The sequence below is a fragment of the Leuciscus leuciscus genome (genome assembly GCF_965113295.1).
Source record: "Leuciscus leuciscus genome assembly, chromosome: 1".
Taxonomy (NCBI): Eukaryota; Metazoa; Chordata; class Actinopteri; order Cypriniformes; family Leuciscidae; genus Leuciscus; species Leuciscus leuciscus.
The window spans coordinates 60956528-60975602 of NC_138725.1; the positions used below are offsets into that span (position 1 = coordinate 60956528).

Consider the following 19075-nt stretch of genomic DNA (forward strand, 5'->3'; position numbering starts at 1 on the left):
CCCAGGCCTCTTTCAAGAGTGCAGCGGTGTGTTTGGACAGTACTAATCCTGCCATAGGTTAGCCTGACACTGAGGCTCTTAGTAAGACGGGCTCTCATGATAAAGAGCAGGAAATGAGAACAGCAGCAGCATCAGAAAAGAAAGGGGATTTGTTCCCTTTATAAAAATAATCTGTTAACTAGACATGTAAGAAAATGTAAGTTGCCCATGCAAAAGTCTAGAGTGTTGTGGATGTTCAGTGACACCAAAAAAGAAATAAACAAAATAAAATAGTTGCCTTTTATAGTAAAAAAAAATATATAATAATCAATGCAAAGACTTATTTTGCAACCTTGTATATTGAAAAATATATAATGTAATGTTATAAAATATTTTCTTACCATTAGTTGCTTTTTCCTTATTTCAAGCATAAAGCTAGCTGGATATTATAAGATGCATGCATAGTACAACACTAAATAAAACAAGTATTGCTTTTTTGGCAGTTTATTGTTTTTTTTCCTTTTTTCTTGTTGTTGCATTTCATAATACTAAAAATATATCATTATCAAAAAAAGTTACTAAGATAAAGGCTTATTTTGCAAGCATCTTGAAATTAGGATAACATTATTATGAATTATAATTTAATAACAATCATTTGTTAGCATTAGTTGTTTTCTCCTTGTTTCACCTCACTGGATATTCTTAGATTTATGCTTACAATATTATTATTATTTTTGGCTGTTTACTATTTGTTTCACACATTTACTATAAAATATATAATTATTAAAATACATTTACTAAGATAAAAGACATATTTTGCACGCGTGTATCCTGAATATGGTCAGTATGATTCAGCATTATGTTATTTTAAATATAATATAATATAATATAATATAATATAATATAATATAATTAATATAATATAATATAATATAATATAATATAATATAATATAAAAATGCATTATTAGTTTTTTTCCCCTTATTTCAAGCATAAACCTGGCAGGGTATCAAATAATTAAATAAATAGAAATAGAGGTTTGTTAAAAATACGAGATAAACAAGAGGATATAAAAAATATAATACAATATACACCATAGTTGTTTTTATTATTTCAAGCCTAAACCTTACTGTATATTATTTGATGTATGCCTACAAAAAAAAAGACAGTTTCATAATTTAGGACTAGGAGCTTCAAATCCTGCAACAGTACTGATGCTTGTCAGCAGTAATCATAACAGCAATTACATCATCATAAATTCTATGATGTTGTTGTAGTTTACAGTGGAGCGTTTTCTAAACTCTAGGCTTTATTTCCTCAATGAAAGATGATTTTCTGTCAGATGTCATTTTTAGTCCAGTGCTAAATTGAATCTGGGTTTGAGAAACGACCCGTTCGAAGTTGAATCCGTACTTAAGTCGGACAGAGCTCGTCATCTTGTTTATCTCAAGGCATTGTGTGATGTGCCGACAGCAAAAGTAGCACTCCGTCGTGTCCTGACATCAAACATCAACCCCTGTTACCACTACAATGAAAGAGCCACCATCGGGAGGAATGACGCTTTGGGTCAAAGGTCACCGATAGGAACCTCAGCTCTCCTCTCGCACACAAACACAAACAAGCACGCGTACAAATACGTACATTTTCTCATTCATGTATCTGCCTGAGGCGCCGTGGAAGCGGTAATATTTATGTGGTTCCTCTGCTGTTTTACGCCCGCAGCAGACGCAGGCTGAGTCTCTCCACCGCCCTGATGACTGCCATAAAATCAGCTGCCATAAAAATTGATTTGAAGCGAAAGAAAGAAAATGGAGACATACTCCAAAATAATTATACACATGAACGCTTAAACGCCACCGCGGTGACGCTGCGTGAGTTATGGCACATATTTACCCACAACACACCACTGTGACAGAGTACACACATTTTTAAAGCCTTTGTTATTGCGTTCATCTGTCTTCATGTTCTGAGATCAGCTTGATTCTCCTGCTTTTCTGACACTAAGTTTGTGCTACTAGGGGTATATTTTAATGTTACGTATTTCTGTGTGGTTTCCGTTATGATCTGTGTTGTTTGTTTGTGAGACGGGGCCCGTGATGGCTCTATCCACAGGGGCTCACAGTGAGGACGATATTGCTCACAGTCAGTAAAGCCTTTGACCTGCTGCTGTGTTGTTCATTAGCAATGGCGATTCGTTCGGATCTGCTACTCAAGGAAAAGGGGAGAGAATGAAAGAGGAAAGCCGTGTTTGTAAACCTCCGGGAAAGACACTCAAATTTAGCTAAAACTTCCTTCACAGAACCAAACTGAATTTTGCAAAACAGCCACACAAAAAAAAGCCACATTTCCAGACAATTATAGACTTATGAAAACCTGTGACCTGTTAAAGTGGTAGTTAATGTAATATGTATGCACAATCTGGTATGATCAATCGAATGAACTAAATTACAAATCAATATTTTATCTTGGCCTTTTTAAAAGTACTGTATATATCTATATCTATATCTATATATATATACACTGTAAAAAATTTCTAACCTCTCCAAGTCAAAATTTTCTAGTGACTGATCACATCTAAATTTTTTTATTGTTTTTACAGTGTATATATATATATATATATATATATATATATATATATATATATATATATATATATATATATATATAGACCCTTTCCAAAAAATGTGAATATCATGGAAAAGTTTATTTATTTCCATAATTCCATTCAAAACATTAAACTTCCATAGATTCTAGATTCAGGGCCCACAACTTAAACGATTTCAAGTATTTAGTTGTTTATTTGTACATAATTTGGGCTTCCAGCTCATAAAACCCACGAAAACAGGATTTCAAAAAATTTGAATATTACATGAAATCACACAGTAATTACACAGTGATACCATGGTCATTCAACCAGGTTTTGGTTCTTTTGGCAGTGTGGGCAGGTGCAAATCCTGCTGGAAAATGAAGGAAGCATGAAGTGCTCTGAAAATGTCCTGGTAGACGGCTGCGTTGACTCTGGATTTAATAAAGCACAGTGGACCAAAGTCCTCTTTTCTGATGAGAGCAAATTTTGCATCTCATTTGGAAACCAAGGTCCCAGAGTCTGGAGGAAGAATGGAGAGGTACACAATCCAAGATGCTTGAAGTCCAGTGTGAAGTTTCCACAGTCTGTGTTGGTTTGGGGAGCCATGTCATCGGCTGGTGTTGGTCCACTGTGCTGTCCACTCAACGCAGCCGTCTACCAGGACATTTCCAGAGCACTTCATGCTTCCTTCAGCAGACAAGCTTTATGGAGATGCTGACTTCATTTTCCAGCAGGATTTGCACCTGCCCACACTGCCAAAATAACCAAAACCTGGTTCAATGACCATGGTATTACTGTGTAATTACTGTGTGATTCCAAATTATGTACAAATAAATAACTAAATACTTGAAATCGTTTAAAGGGATACTTCACCGTTTTTTCATATTAAACTATGTTATTCCCTTAACTAAGACGAGTTGATACATACCTCTATCGTCTCAGTGCGTGCACTAAATCCCTCTGTCTTGCGGCGAAACTTTGTTAGCCCAGTTCATTTAATATGGGCCAAGCAGAGAAGATACCAAACACCTCCACGTTTTCCCTATTTAAATACAGTTACTCGCGAAGTGTAACTCGACCTAGGACGGTGACACAAAACAAAACGTTGCGCTTTTCTAAGCGTGTAAAATGGATAACTATTTTGTATGGCGGAATACCATAGCAAGTGCTTGTAAGCACTTCGACTTGGCGCAGTAATATCTTCACTAGAGGGAGCGGGGGCCGGTGAGAGGATTTTTCACGAGTGAAGATATTACTGCGCCAAGTCGAAGTGCTTACAAGCACTTGCTATGGTATTCCGCCATACAAAATAGTTATCCATTTTACACGCTTAGAAAAGCGCAACGTTTTGTTTTGTGTCACCGTCCTAGGTCGAGTTACACTTCGCGAGTAACTGTATTTAAATAGGGAAAACGTGGAGGTGTTTGGTATCTTCTCTGCTTGGCCCATATTAAATGAACTGGGCTAACAAAGTTTCGCCGCAAGACAGAGGGATTTAGTGCACGCACTGAGACGATAGAGGTATGTATCAACTCGTCTTAGTTAAGGGAATAACATAGTTTAATATGAAAAAACGGTGAAGTATCCCTTTAAGCTGTGGGCCCTGAATCTATAATCTATGGAAGTTTAACGTTTTGAATGGAATTATGGAAATAAATAAACTTTTCCATGATATTCAAATTTTTTGGAAAGGGTCTATATATATATATATTATTTATTTATTTATTTTATTTAATTCTTTTTTTTTATGAGTTTATGGATGGATGGATGGATTAAGAAAAAAATATTTCCTGGCAGTATATATTACTTGAAGGACTAGATCACAACATGTCACATAACAACATGCAAAAACCAAGAATAGAAATATCATTTATCATATTGCATATTGCATAAGGAAATAAGCCGCTTTGCATTACACTGATTTTACCATGGTTAAGGGTCTATTACTTCACACCATGCCTAACATAACGGTTGTAAAATAAATAAACTGATGTTGAGTGTATTTCTCCTCTTCTCTTTCTCTTATACATGACATCCTGCAGAATTTGTCGTTTTCTCCCCTCCCCGTCTCTCTTTTGTCTTCCCTCACTTCCTTTCTTCAGATCATATGTAATGTGCTTCATCACTCATTTGACTGTGGCCTCTATGTGACCCTGCAGAGTTCAGGTAAACCAGAGGCAGAGCATGTCCTTGATCTGACTCCCTTCACTCATTTATCAGTCTCTACAATTCCTCATTCAGTCACACTCACATTCTTTTTTCCATTTCTATCTCTCCATAACACACTTTTTCTGTTCCTATCTGTATCCATCACACATATATACACAATGCAGGCATAAATACACAGAAACACACCTTCTCTTTCACACAGTCATCAAACATTTTCATTAAGTGTAAAACATGTGGGTTGGTCAGCCCTGGGATAGTTCACCTAAAACTCTCAACGTTGTTTTTTTGTTTTGTTTTCAAGTCAATAGGATTGATCTGAATCAATGTTGTTCTAAACTAGGGCTGCATAATATATCAAAACAAAATCAATTTTATTTAGCAACACTAGCAATAATAATAATAATAAGCAATACTCTGTATTTACTCAGTAAATGAATGAAGCCATTCTGAGTCTCTGTGAATCGAGCTGTTCTGAGACGCCGATATCATCAGTTTCACTCTGAAACCGACAGTACATATTTTTATTTGCCAGTTACCTGTCAAAATTAAAGCTTGATGTTTTCACATTAAGTACATTTTAGTATTGTAATTTTACAGTAAACGTTTTTATCACTTTTTTTTATTTTACAGTATATTACGGTATACTTTTGTGAAATATTTTATTTAATAATAACAACAATTAAATCATAATAATAAATATTATTTTATAGTCATACTGAATTGTTCAAAAACAGAATTTGGACTATGGAAACAAGTGAAAAAAATAAAAATAAAAATAATAATAATAATAAAAAATAAAAAATAAACAAACAAACAAACAAACAAACAAATAAATAAATAAATAATAATAATAATAATAAAATTTGAATACCGGAAGGTGTATTTCGGTGTTCCACAGAAGAAAGTCACACAGGAAAAAACAAAAAAAACAAGAGAGCAAGTAAACCATGACAGAATTAAAATTTTGCGTGAAATGTCCCTTTAAAAAGAGGTGGATTGTTTACTATTCCCTGCCGTCCAATCAAAGGCCAGAAACACTGTTTAAGCCCCTCCCTTCACATTTATTTTCTTGTCCACACCTTGTAGCACAACTTGAGCAGTTTCTTTTGTTTGTTTCTGATTAACCTCTTTATGTTTATCTCAATGGCTCTGGTTATCTTTTTTGGCAACATAAATGGTTCGATAAAACCAATTTAACAGGTGTTACATGCACAGTGTAAAGACTTCATCCCTCCTCACTTCCAGTGACTGTCCCATAAATATAAAGCGGACCCTGTCTGGTATGTGTATCCATCCCACCAGCACCTGACAAACGCAGTGACGAAAGACTAAGAGTCAACAGCACCTGTATCTGCTCTTATCCTGCCATCTTGGTCCTGTGTCCATCTCTCTTGTGTTATCTTGCCCTTTCCATTCATCCTGCTGGATGGATGCCTCTAAAATCGAGGGGAGACAGAGGCGCGGTTCACGGGGGATTGTCTGGTGTCATCGGGACAATAACGACCCCTTTACCATGGTGATGAATGATTGGCGGTTTACTGTGTGATTTGTAGGGGGGCGGGAGAACAAGGTGCGATGGAGGCCACGGGTGGACGAGGCGTTAACGGATAGACTTTCTGTCTCCGCCTAGGACGAGACCCGTCCCGCCATCACCTAAGGCCAAACCTCAAATTCCTAGACAGAAAGGAGGGTCGATGATAGACGAACGTTGGTGGAACAGGGGATGCTAATGAGATCTGACAGATCTGTCAAGTGAGGGTCTTTGTTCCATTCCCGCCACTTTGTTTTAGGAGTCCTGGCATGTGCAGGCACACAAACAGGCGTCGTGAGGAAAGATGGCTGACTGAAAACCTGAAAACTCAGGCTCTTTCTTTTTGCTCTGCTGTTGGTAAACAATCATTTGTTTAAAGTTCAGATAGAAGGTTTTATCATGCATCTCATCTGTGTCCGTCAAATTGATCTGTCCGTCTGTCATTTTAGTATTATTTATACTATTATAGTATTACTATTGAAGTAGTATTTATTAATATTTTAGCTTTTTTTATTATTATTGTTTTTTACTTTAAAACAAGTTTCCAATGCAACATTTTTAATTTTAGTTGAAGTCTCAACTAAAGTTTTTCTCAGTTTTTCCTCAAATATTTTTATTCAGCTTTATTTAAATAACCAAAAACTATTTTAGATCTAGACAGATCTTTTTAAACTTCAGGCTTGTTTGACTTTTAATTGTCTAAATAATGTCTTTATTTAACTACATAATTGACAAATTTCCATTTTCTAACTAAAAAATAAATAAATAAATAAATAAATAAATGAATGATCTAAATCAATTCATTTAAATTCTACATCCTTGAAGTCAAATTCAAATGGCAATCTAAAACACGTTTTTTGTTTTTATCCAGTTTTCTTCTAGTAGTAGGAGGAGCGACAGATGAAAGGAAAAGTGTAAGATCAGAGTTTTCATGTAGTGGGGTCATTCTGTGGGGTAGAATTACCCTCATCAAACCTTCCTCTTTGGTCTGAGGTCAGTCTGTTTCACCTTGACCGGATCTACTTCTCAAACGACTGAGGCTTCATATGCCACTTGCAGAAGTTAAAGTGTAATTTTGCTGCAGGCAAATTTAGTCCTCTGAGAAACTCACTCATATGGTAATGATGCACCTGTTGCATAGCTTTGAGGTAATACAACTACACAGTATGCAACCTGAAGCTATACAATCCAATCTATATATGTGTATATTATATAATATTACATTATAGTATGTAGATTTTATAGTATATTGTAGTAGTATGTGTAGTTACAATTATTATGTATTATTTCTGTGATGACAAAGCTGAATTTTTAGCATCATTATAGTCTTCAGTCACATGATCCTTCAGAAATCATTGTGGGATGGATAGACAGACGATAGATAGAACGATAGATAGATAGATAGATAGATAGATAGATAGATAGATAGATAGATAGATAGATAGATAGATAGATAGATAGATAGATAGATAGATAGATAGATAGATAGATAGATAGATAGATAGATAGATACAGACAGACAGACACTGTATATAGGGTGTTGATGTAAAATGAGTAAAAATTTAATTATATAAAATTTATGTGTAACACTATTCAATCATTACTCAACAGTGCATCAGCTCATGGTATCATCCTGCGCTACAGAAGGCACAAACAGACACACAACTGCTTTTCACTAGCAAATTAATTTAATAATTGCCACTAGGGGGCAAATTGCTGTATCTAGAATTTGCAGAGATTTAAACAGTGTTACAAAAACATACAAGGACCACACACTAAAACAGCATATCAAATAACATTTGCACTCACCCATTAGACAAACATGCACAGAGCCATATAGACCTCATATGTATGCATTGTCACTGGTTTGCTTGAGCGACTCATTGTTCAACACCAGACTCATCTGCACAGAGGCAGTCACATCAGAGACGGCCACATCTCTCTCTCGCAGTCTTTCACTAAAGTGATTCCCAGTAACACGCATACACAAACACATACAACTGATCCTCAAAAACTGGCGCATGGATATGATGAACATCACTGATCTCATCCAACACAACCAGATACTTTAAAGGACCACCAAAGAACCTTGATCTTCCTCTTTTGGGGATCTTTGACATTCTTCACTAAAACTGATATAGTTTCTAGTTGTCCTCTTAAAGAAATAGTTACAAAATTGCTAGTTACAAGATTGTAATGTTCTTGAAGGTAAAATGCATGGCACTAAGGTTTGACAGCCAGGTAAAACACACATTTAGGGATGCACAATATACAGTATGAAAACCATATAAGTTGCTCATATTGGCGATTATTTGTAATAATAAGTTTATACGTTTTTATAATAAGTTTCAAAGTAAATTTTTTTTAATATGTTTGTTTATTATTATGTTGTGTTTATTCAATTTTTAAAAAAAATTTTATTTGTTTAGTATTGGCCGATGTAGGATATTTATTCAATATAAAACAAATTATTAAATATTTCAAAAAAAAAAAAAACAGGTATTAGCTGATCAATTATTAAAAAATGTGATATTTAATTTGAAATATTTTAAGAATCAAAACAGTATTTTTAATATTAGAAATGTATTTATTTTGTATTCATATTTCTGTGTTGTTTTCAGTATTGGCCAATATTGGACATTTATTAAAGCGGGGGGGGGAAAAAAGCAGATAACCGATAAAAATAAAAAAAATTAGATGTTTAATTGGTTTGGACTATTTTAAGAATTAGATAATAATCTAGCAGTAACTTAACGGGATAGGCCTTAATTATGACAAAGATTCATCACAGAGTTACATTCACAAGACATTATTGGGAAAATGTAGCTTCACATTTCTCGTATTTTCCTTTTATCCATTTATTCTGCCCGTCTTTCTGTCAAGCATACGGCCTCTCTCTCTCTCCCTTTGCTCTGTTTGTTCAGTGGTCCCTCTGTACCTCTCTGCCTTTGTCAGAGCTAATGTTCTCAAATGGAGGGAAATTAAAGCAGGGAAGCCATGCGTGTCGCACACTAACTCTTCCCCCTGCGGGCCTATTGGTTTGCAGCATGCATACTGATGAAGGCACATGGTTCCTAGCCTTCGTTGCGCCTTCACACCTCTGAGAGGAACACCAGCTCGCTCTACACAGTCACATGCATGAAATATACATGCAGAACAGAGAGGGAGAGACGACCTGAATTTATTGAGGTACTCATTCATATGAACAAATATGCACACACAAACACACACACACACCAGTATGTTCATAAAGAATGCCTGTTGCACATAAAAACGCCACCTAAAACTTTAACATGCAATGATATTCACAAATCTGAGTCGGTTCTGAATATCCAGGATTCAAAATCCAATTTAAACCTGGAAATAAAGATCGAGGATTTAAGGTCAGATGTTTTTGCAGACATGTGGTGTTCATGCAGCTCGAGAACTGCTGACAATAAAGCAAAGGGAGGACAATCCAACTTGTGTGTGTGTGTATGTGTATACGAAATGTATGTATGTATGTAATATATATATTATATACACACATAAATACATACATACTATGCTTTCTATTTACTGACCTTTTTCTCCTCTACCTTCTCTTCTCTTACAAATACAAAAACATACACTGAATGTGGGGCTACAGCGGGAGGTATGACAGTGTTGATTTGTGAGGTTTCCTGCTGCAGTGCTGTGAAGTTTGGGGACAAATCAATCTGATCCCCGCACAGACCTGTCTGCCTCTCTTATTGAAAAATGACCTCTCAGAACAGATCAACTGACATGGAGACAAGCTGTGTGAGCGTGTGTGTGTACAGACAGAGTGTGTGTGTGTGTGTGTGTGTGTGTGTGTGTGTGTGTGTGTGTGTGTGTGTGTGTGTGTGAGAGAGAGAGAGAGACAGAGAGAGAGAGACAGAGAGAGAGAGAGAGAGAGAGAGAGAGAGAGAGAGAGAGAGTTAAGATAGTGTGTAAGATCTAAACAAGCATGTACGGGTGTTGGTGAATGTTGATAGTGTCAGAACTAGACAAAAATAACAATCCACCTTGCAGAAACTTGCAAGAATTGTAGAGTAAAGTTCTTTTTGAAAATGCTTTTTTTAATTATGTTTTTCTTTTGCCATTTTATTATTTTTATTATTATTATAATTATTTACAAAGCACCATTATATAAAACAAAATGTCTTTGATGGTTTAAAAATAAATTTTATTTAGTACAATTAATTGTAAAAAAATAAAGGATATGAACATTTTTACAAATAATCATGCCACTGACTGACCTCTAAATAAATATGGTAATAAGGGACACCTCATTGAAGCTTAAAGCACCACCTTTATGTTTTTTCAAGTTCATAGTCAGCACAGCCCCAGCTGCTAATAAAGGCAACATGTCTCACTAAAGGCCCCGATATACTCACAGCAAAGTTCTTTTTCGTTCTTTGATAAGATAAAAAAAAGTTTGAATATCTTTGCAGCAACATACTATTAGCAAAAATAGCAAACATCTGAACGCGGCCCACGCTGTTGTGAGCAGTGTTTAGATGAATATGTATGAATATAAGTGCTGCGCTTTACCAAATGACAGCAGTGAGAAAACAGCAGTTAAGAAAGCATCTCATAGTGATGTGAATATGTTTGCTTGAGCTCTACAATTCGGCATTCAAGTCAAGTCAAGTCAAGTCAAGTCAAGTTTATTTGTATAGCGCTTTTCACAATACAGATTGTATCAAAGCAGCTTCACAGTATTAAATTAAAATAATACAACAAAGTTTGTTTCAAGAGGAATTTATTGATTGATAAAATTAAATTAAATATCCCCAAAATATCCCCAACTGAGCAAGCCAAAGGCAACAGTCACGTTTATTTATATACCATTTATTTATATTTATTATATAATGTTTTTTAGTTTTTTTTTTACTGTACTAAAGCATAAAAAATAGTGCAGATATTTAGGAAACATGCTAAGTTCACATACTTGTTTCTCAAAAAAAAAACTGCTGCAACCAGTTATTTCTACTTTGAAATGTGTGTTCCGTGTCGGAATGTCACCCTGTGTCCCAATGTCCATACTATCCATCCTAAATAGTATGTGGGATTAGAATAAGTGTGTCCCAAAGCATAGTATTTTGATAAGAGTATGTCAAAAGTCCCTGGATGGTCTACTACATCCATGCACACTATAAAGCAGGGGTCTCAAACATTTACGGCCCCCCCTCCCCGCCAACAACTGATGTAAAAAATATAACAATCCGGCCCATAAAAATATAATTGAATCATTTTTTTCTAGTTGTTTCATGCCAATTTAAACTACCCCTTCATATTAAATAAAAAATAAAGATGTTTTTTTTTTTAAACGCTCATGCCGGCATATTTGATAAGAGAGCTGATTTTGGTCCAAGTAGGTTTATTTGTTGTTTGGCTGCAAACAAAAATACGTCTCTTTCCAAACCGAAAAGGAAAGTGGATAAGTGGATGAGCAGACTTCAAGAAAGATGGACATCAATGGACAGTTTAAAGGGGTGGTTCGGGATTTTTGACATCGGACCTCATTTTTAAGTCAGCCTGGTTGTTATTCATCAGTGGAGACATTTTTTTTTCAAAATTATCCAGTCCTTATATTTGGATAGTTAGCCGATGCTAGGCTAGCGCGAGTCAATGGTATATGTTAGCCAGCCATTAAAAACCGTTTTACCCACTCCACAGTGCACCAAACGCAAATCAATTATAACACTAGACTATCGATGCAAATGTCCGTTGAGAGAATAATGTTAGAAATCAAACTTACCTTTCATCTCAATGATCCCAAAGGAACTAGTTTCTCAGCAGCTGCGGAATTTTACTTTGCTCCGGTTAGTAATGCGGCAAAAAGTAAACACAGAACAGAAGCGCACTGTAATCAGTGTACCAGCGGCAGGTAAATACACTTGCGTCATGTGTGTACCGGCTCACTCGGTTGCCGAGGTAATCAATATCACTCCGCTGCTGCTGTAGACAAGGCTTATGATTACAGGGAACAAATTATAACTAATGCAATGTGATGAAAGGTAAGTTTGATTTCTAACATTATTCTCTCAACGGACATTTACATCGATAGTCTAGTGTTATAATTGATTTGCGTTTGGTGCACTGTGGAGTGGGTAAAACGGTTTTTAATGGCTGGCTAACATATACCATTGACTCGCTACCTGTCTGATGTGCAAAGAAAAAGTTGCAGTCCTAAAGGAGTATAATCTCAAGTGTCATTACTCGACTAAACATGGAGAACATTATGGAGAAGTACCAGGCAGACGAGAGGGAAAAAAGAGCCACGAAGTTGAAGAGCGAGCTAACGTCCCAGCAAAGCCTTTTCCACAAAGCCAAAAAGGATGCTGATGCTGCAGTTGAAGCAAGTTATGTGGTGAGTGAGTTGATCGCTAAAGCCGGAAAGCCATTCACTGAAGGGCAGTTTATGAAGGATTGCATGTTGACAGACGCTGATATTCTGATTCAGCATATTCTGATGCTGATATGTCCAGAAAAGAAGGGCTTGTTCAACAATCTCTCTCTATCGTCAAACCAACACGATCTCATGAAAGTGCGTATCTATAGCACAAATTTTATTTCTCGTGCAATTTATACTCCAAAAATAGTTTTTGCGTACATATGATACACACTGCAAACCCCTCGGGTAGGATTAGGGGTGTGGAGGGCGTGTGTTTTACACGCTGTAACGTTCGCATCATATGCACGCAAAAACTATTTTTTGGCGTATAGGCCTAAATGGCACGAGAAAACTCGTAAGTTCAGTGCAATGTTTTGATAAGTTATTTAAGTTAAAATAAAATAAGGGGAAAAAAGTTGCACTAACTGTTACAATTATATTAAATATATTGTTAAATATAGTATCTGTTTATTACTGATGTTTACATTTTTTTGTTAAGTATGACAAAAATATGTTACAGAATTTGAAGTAAATAAGAGCTAACATTCTAGCTAACAGTACATTTTCAGAAAAATATTGTGCTTTCTTTTTGTGCTTGAATGTTAAAATGGCCCTCCTATGAGGTGTCATTCACAGCAATGGCCCCCAGCCAATTTGAATGTGAGACCCCTGCTATAAAGGCTACAACCCATTGAGCTTTGGAGGAGGATTTGGTTCAGAACTACGAACATGAGTTAAAAGTGTTAAACTACAAAATATGGCGGATATGCGCAACCGACGGTGAGAGGTGTAGATAAAGGTTTGAGTGACTAATAATCAAAGTTTAACCTGATAAAAAATATATATTTATTTAATGTTATTCGTGTTATATTTCATCTGCAATAACAATGAGGACTTTTATAGAGATCCGTTTGGCCATTAACTTTTAAATGCATCATTATGCATTATTATGAGGAGAGTTCTTCACATGAAAGACCCACGACTGCAGATCAACGTGCTACAACATTTCTCTCACGGTAGGAAATTAAATGAAATGAGGAGGATTTTAAGTTGATTGACAGGCCAGTTTACGGTAACAGGATGCGACAGAGCAACCATTAAAGACACAATTGTATGACGTGATAGTAAGTCCCAAAGCTTGTCTCCTCTTTTGCTACACACTTAAAAGTATCTACTTTTTCTTCACACAAAGAGTACATACTTTTAGGAGATAGTATAAGTAGGAGAATTGGGACGCAGCATTTGTTTTTGTTTTGGTCTGTGTGATCCCCACCCACTGCTAATTTACCCAATAGTATTTCAACAGCCCGGGTTGCCAGTTGGCAGAAAACACAGCATATTGCAGCCAAGGAAGCCAGCAAACAGATTCCACACAACCTAAAAGGCCTCAGCATTCATCTAAAAGCTCTGACTACAGGCGTATTAAAACGTGGAAAAACAAACTCAGTTTAGAGCTTGTCGCCTTCCATTCTCAATTAAGCTCATTCCTGTTGCGTATCCTCAATCTGAAACCAGCATGAGAGTGGAGTCTGAGGGAAAAAACACTCCAATATTTAGAATTTTGACTGCAGAACCCAGTTCAACTAGCTGTCAATATTACACACTGCACCTTTAATACCTGCTACAGACTGTGCGATTTCAGCAATCCTATAAGATCATTACAAATCACACTGTACGCAACATGGATCTCTTACTTGGGTACAAGTCAACTTGTATGTAGACTGCGATGATGACATCTATTCTATCGCAGGCTATGACACAAGTTAGTATAGAAGAATAAAACGTTATCAGCATTCACTGGTGGTAAACAAATAGAGCAAGATAAATTGTACTTTGGTAATTGTGGTTATGTGTGCTGAAAAAAAGAGAAGAAAGCGAAAAAGGAGAATATGGACATGGCCATGGCTAGGGAAAAGAGGCCAACTTGGCATGCCAATTTTGCAAATGGAGCTTTAGGTAAGTAGTTTCAATTTTTAGCGCCATCAATACGCCATTTCATGTTGCATTTTTATCGGCTAGTCATTAGCCATAGGTTGTAGCAGCAAACATGCTGTGAGATGATCATGCTAAATTTCTTACACTGTCAGAAAATTATCGCAGGCTATCTTTGGTCGCAAGACCGTGACAACGGCCGTATTTGACCCTCTCACACTGTACGACGTAGGACAACCGTTTAGGAGCCACGACCACAGAAATAGCCACGACTGGTCATCTTTCGGCCGGGACAGACCAAAATCATACAATGTGTACCTGGCATAAAGTAAGCAGCTTTACATTATTAAACATTAAAAAACAGTCAGTGACTCTCTCAATTACAATTACAACAGTTTCTACTATAAAGCAGCTCTCCAGTGAGTTCATGTTTTTACTCGCGAACATCTGACCTTGATGGACTGAACAGAAGAAATCAACCAAGTCAAATCTAATCCAAGTCAAAGGATTGTACTTATTACATAATCGCCACAAACACAAAGTGTTTACCAGCCGGAGCGAACTTTTCTGGAAAACTCACTTTGGCAAGCTGTTTCGAATTCCCAAAATGAACTTAGTTTTGGCCTGATTTTGTTCAAAACGACATTACACCAGTTCATTCTTTGATTCTGCTTTAAGTATATCAGGACTTTAAACCGCACACTGATAACAGACAGTCCAGAATGAACACAAATAAATCAAACAGAATGCTGGTGTATCAAGACGTGTTTTTCAAAGTTGAACCATTTTAACTTGACACACCATACGGTAAAAACAGCACTCATGGAGCGGGACACTATGAAATAATGTGAAGCGGCCCTTCTGTATGTGTACACACACCTGTATGTGTACACAAACAACTATCTGTCTATATTAATCTGATTGATTGCAAGGTGTCATTGAGCTTGGGAAAGCCCATATATAAAAATTATTATTAACAAACAAACAAAAAATAAATTGCAAACAGAATACAAGGTCACATCTAGTCCGAATGGCCCCTTCATTTATAGACATATTGACACTTGATTGCAAAAAAATATTGCTGTGGACGATATGCATATAAAACAATATATGATTAACATTTATCTTCTATGCATTGCTTTCAACTGGTACAATCATTTATTGCCTTTAAATGATTTTCATTTGGAAGTTTTCTCAGCAAATACTGATTTCATTAATAAGCAGTTCACTTAATTTTAATGGATTGATTGCTCTAAGTGTTCCTGTTTTTATAAAAGCAAAATGGCTTCTTCTGAATTTCTTCTTTACATAACTGCCCACCCAAACACTTCAAAAACCAGGTGACCTATAACTTCACAAACATCTCTGTATTAATAATTCATTTCTGATGCTGTTCAACTCAAAACCAACAGACCTTCGACCCCTTAGGCTCTGCGCAAGGCTTAGTACTAATCGCAAACTTCGCCATAAAACTTTTTTGACTAGTCACCCGCTCTGTTCCCCTCCAGCGGTCCATGGCCGACCCTGCGGCTACACTTGTCCTCTCGGGCCGCCGGGGTCAGCCATGTTGCTCCGAAGTGGGTCCAGTCGCCCGCCTCCCTGGTGCTCGGGTAATGGGCTGGCAGGAAACCGGCTTCCTCCGAGCGCTAGAGACACTGTAAAACGTTAATGGCTCACCGTGGGGATCCGCGATTGAGCCGGGGCCCCCGAACCAACCCCATTATTCATTAGACGAGAACGTTATTTATTGCCTCCCGGCACAAACACAACAAGCCAATTAATAATTAAGCATTTCTATCCGCCTCTGTACCAGCTCGCGCAGATGAGGAGGACAGGAGATATGAACGCGAGCATGAGATATTGGCGGTCGTGAGCTGCATAACTTCAGCACTATTGAGGAAAACGCCAGTTAAGACCCAACCATTGTCTGGAGAGACTCGGAGCCAAATCCAAACGAAGCGGAGCGGAACCGTCGCTGTGGCTTTTGTCCAAAATCTAGCGCTCAAAATCCAGCCTCCTGTACATTTAGTAATGAACATCAATAAATAATGTCAATATAAATCTGATGAACAGGTTGGGATCTGAGGCTTTTTTTATGAACTACAAGTCTTTCTGATTAAAAGGAAGAATAGATGGAGAGTGTCATTTATCTCAGTTCAACCATCTGGAGATCTGGACGCCCAGAATAAAACTACAAACATCTCTGCACAGGTTTTACAAGAAAACTCACATGAAGGACTACATACATGCATGCATATGAAACTTAGCAACAGGGAAATACAGATACACACTATGAGTTAAAGGTCACAATTGAAGGTCACACAACTAAAACGCATTAGTACCCACAAAAAGGAGCCTAAACCTCAAATTGCAGGCTTTAAACTGTCATCGCATGGCTTCAGTCAGATTTACTGAAATTGTTTTATGTGCCTGTCACTGTATGTTTAACTGGAAACTTGACCAACGTCTTTTTCCTGTGTGAGTAATTCACTTCTTTTTTTATGAAGCGTCATAAAAGCCTATATTGAAAAAGATTGTGTATAAATGGTTTATAGTGCATTTTCAGCTCAGTTTACATGTGCTTTGCAGTGAAACAGACTTGCGTTAAAACTTCTCAAAGACCTATATTTGTTTTAAACAGCAATTCACACAGCTAGTGCGAATGCTCTAACCGCTTTCTTTACTGTACAAAACTACAACAGTTAAAGATCCTATATCACAACCAGTAAAGAAAAAATATGCAAAGAAAAGTTCTGTAAAGAAAGATCCTGCTAAGAAAAATCCCTGCAAACACAATAAATGTTCATGTTCATGACCGATCTGTACACATTCAATGAACGTTCTTAAATCGCAACCTAAACTTATTCAGTAGCTATAATATTCTTAGCATGCTCTATTTACACATTCACTAATAAAGCTATGCATATGTGTCTATCTGGTGAATGGGCCGTTTTGCTAGCAGATTCCTGAGACGCGAGTTAAGACCTTCCACCCAAATCTTTTTTTCAGTCTATTCTTCCTGTAAGTGCATCAGCTGACCTGTATCTTCAACTCCAGTATTGATCGGCTGGCTGCGGAGGAGCGGCGGGGGTTTAGCCGGGATGTCGTCCTGAGATCGAGCCGAGGTCTGTATCCGCTTCGGGTCAACAGAATTCTGGATCAACTCCTTATCTGAAATAAAGTTACAGAACAATACAACTCAAGATTCTGAAGAGAAGAATTCAGCAGTGAATGTCTCATTACCGGAAAGTCCTTCCCTATTAACACGAGTTTCAAAATAGTAAATACTTTTATTCAGCAAGGATGCATTAAATTGATCAAAAGTAACTTTTGAACTTTCTATTACCCAAAGAAACCTTAAAAGTACACGTGTATCATATTGTTTCCACTAAAATATTAATCAGCACAACTGTTTTCAACTTTGATAATAATCAGGAATGTTTCTGGAGCATCAATATTATCATATTAGAATAATTTCTGAAGGATCATGTGACACTGAAGACTGGAGTAATGATGCTGAAAATTCAGCTTTGACATCACAGGAATAAATTACATTTTAAAATATATTCAAATAGAAAAAAAAGTTATATTTCACAAAATTACTGTTTTACTGTGTTTTTGATCTAATAAATGTATGCTTTAGTGAGCATAAAATAAAGTGTATACAGGAAAAAATTGAAATTAAATTAAATATATAATTATGTACATATAAAACAATCAATATATGAATAACCATAATTATTATTAAATGTATATTTTATTGTTATCTCTCTCTCTCTCTTCAGTATTGTAGGTATTGAACTTGAAGCCAAAAAAGTCATGAGAGTTTTAGTCACAATAATCATGCAACTTAATTATCAAAGATGCAAACAATAAAAAATTAAAATTAAAATTGTATCTTTAAAAACCACCTTAGCTCAAACATCTTCAGGGACTCGTGCCCCCCTTAGTTTTAAAGGCCATGACGCTTCTGAAAGTAGACATTCAATTTCATGGCATATGAAGTTTACACTGATTTCAATGTATTATCGTGGCTCATCATTGTAAAGGTTTTTGTGTGGAGTTAGGGCAGTACTCGTTTTTTTGCCTATGTGTGCATGTGTGTGTGTGTTGCTCATTTGACTTTCTGCTCGATTGGTCAGCCTAATGTGGCCAGGCTCTGTCGCCCCTGGTAATTGTGCTCATTTCATTTTGGCAGCCTGCGAGGAGCCTGTCCATCACTACAAAGTATAATATATAACACTTATTCAGAAGAGTGTGTGTGCTCGTCTGTGAGAAAAGAGAGAGAAAAAAAAATAGGACACCAAACGCGTGCATGAAGACGTAAGCACGTGGATGGATGTTTAATCAATTACACAAATGACATTAAATGAATATATTTAAGAAGCTTGTGTGAGAATAACAAAACTGCCATTAGTGAGAATAACTAAAAGTAATGATGCTACATTCTAGCTTTTATACAGCTTACTGTAACTAC

At 36.5% G+C, this 19075-nt stretch overlaps 1 long non-coding RNA gene across 3 annotated transcripts in view; it reads right to left on the reverse strand.

Moving 5' to 3' along the window:
* The window catches only part of LOC309495859, a 173026-nt gene that overhangs the window by 131250 nt on the left and 22701 nt on the right, over window positions 1-19075 (reverse strand). For 2 of the 3 annotated variants that reach the window (XR_014204852.1, XR_014204853.1), the window contains exon 3: window positions 17638-17769. This is a non-coding gene — a long non-coding RNA (uncharacterized lncRNA). Of the gene's footprint in view, window positions 1-12431; window positions 17770-19075 lie in introns of those variants that run through there. The other variant, XR_014204854.1, reaches the window with a different exon arrangement.